The following is a 1,970-nucleotide window of genomic DNA, read 5'->3' as shown; positions in this document are numbered from 1 at the left end:
GTTTTGTATTTCAGACTGTTTTTGTTTTTGATCATTACAGTTTGGACAGCTGGGAAATATCCTATCTTTTGTGCTCTTTGAACAGGTCGCTATTAGGAATCCTTAGATCCTTTAAAAAGAAGACTAATAGTAATCATAATAATAATAATAATAAAATCCTGAAAGAAGGGTTAACCCGTTTTATCTGGTACACCCCTGGCAGGTATGTTCTTTTATTTTTTTAACATACACCTCTTGTGGAAATGTGTATAATTTTTTACAAATTAATTTGAAGTGTTATCTTTAATTCTTGAGATAAGTGTAGAAGAATGTGCATTTGTCTCTGTTATGTCTGTCTGAGAGGCTGCGCTGCATTGTGAAGAGAGTCAGAACTCCGCTGTGACTGTGTTCACACAATGCAGCATGCTGGATTTAGAAAACAGTTACAACACAATACCAATATTAAGCCAAAAATAAAGTAAATTCATTAAATGCCACCCTTCCTCCTGAAAAGCAGTGCCTGACAGTGACAGTAAATGGGGTGTAACATCATCTGATGAGCTCAAAGCAAACAGAGAATAGGACTGTTCTCATGTCTCTTAGGTTAAACCAGAGCAGACTGCAGCATAGCACGAGAAGTGTGCTTACAGTATGAGCATAAATACCGCACCTAAAACAGAACTTCCTCAGACTGGAGACTGGGCTTCCGCACACACTGTCCCGGTCTGCAGGTGTCTTTCTGACTCTCGTTTCCAGGGGGATTTTCTTCCTTTGTTCCAGGTTTCTCATTTCCTGTTCAGCTCCTGTGTTTAGTTCCTGTTTCCTTAGTTGCTATGTTACTAGCATGTTCTCAGATGTTTCTGTCATTACTGATTGAGTTCCTGTGTGTATTTTGTTTTATTTTTGGTGTATGTGTAGCCCTGTGTTTGAGTCTGCTTTTGTCTGCCATCAGAGCATCTGTAACGTGGTTTTGGGTTTCGTTTCTAGTTTAAGTTTCAAGTCTTTTATTCTGTAATTTAGTACTGGTTTGTCATGTGATTCCCTTGATCCTCATGTTTTCCTGTCTTGTGTCATGTGTCATGTTCTGATTGGTTGTCTAAGTCATGTCTCTTGTTTCCCATTGGCTGGTGTGTGTCATGTGATCTGTATGTTTGGTATTTGTAGACCAGGGCTGCGTTCAGCACCGACAAAATGGTGCAAAACGTGTTTTAAAGGGAAATGGTGGTGCATTGAACACACTGTTCTGTTAAAGGAGACATATTATGCCCCTTTTTACAACCTGGAACGTTAGTCTCGGGTGTCCCAGAATGTGTCTGTGACGTTTCAGCTCATAATAACAGTTCACGAGTTTGCCTGCCCATCCAGTCCTGATGGTTAATGGTAAACAAACTTGGCTTGCTGTCCCCAATGGAGACTCAAACCCGAGGCTCAGCTTGAGCTCCGAGTTCAAACCACCAAGTTCATTGGCATCCCGAGGTAACTAGGAATTACACAAGCTTCAGTCTGGATCCAGCCCTTACAAAGACCTGAGATGACCGAACACCTGAGAAGAGATGATGCCAACCCCCCAGAGGACCTCAGATGATGCCAACCCTGAAACAACATACACAACTTGATTACAACCTATAATCACTGCTGTTAATAGTGTTCAATGACTGCTTGATTACATGTCATTAACTAACTGCATGATATGGACATCAACTTGACAATCACCACTGATAAGCTACTCCTAAATATAATGTAGAAACGTTAATTTTCTGTAAAGCTGCTTTGCAACGATTTGTATTATGAAAATTGCAATACAAATTAACTTGAATTGAATTGAATGCATGTATGACATTTTATACTGTTTATTTTTCTCCAATGCTGTTTAGAATGAATGGTGCTTCATTGTTTTGAGTTTTTGGTAACACTTTAGATTAGGGAACACTTATTCACTATTAACTACGACTTTTCCCTCAATAAATTCCTAATTTGCTGCTTATTAATAG

This window comes from Sinocyclocheilus rhinocerous, unplaced genomic scaffold, assembly GCF_001515625.1.
Source record: "Sinocyclocheilus rhinocerous isolate Xijiao unplaced genomic scaffold, SAMN03320098_v1.1 scaffold1647, whole genome shotgun sequence".
Classification (NCBI taxonomy): Eukaryota; Metazoa; Chordata; class Actinopteri; order Cypriniformes; family Cyprinidae; genus Sinocyclocheilus; species Sinocyclocheilus rhinocerous.
The sequence above is the reverse complement of the archived record's forward strand: the minus strand, read 5'-3'. Positions refer to the sequence as shown.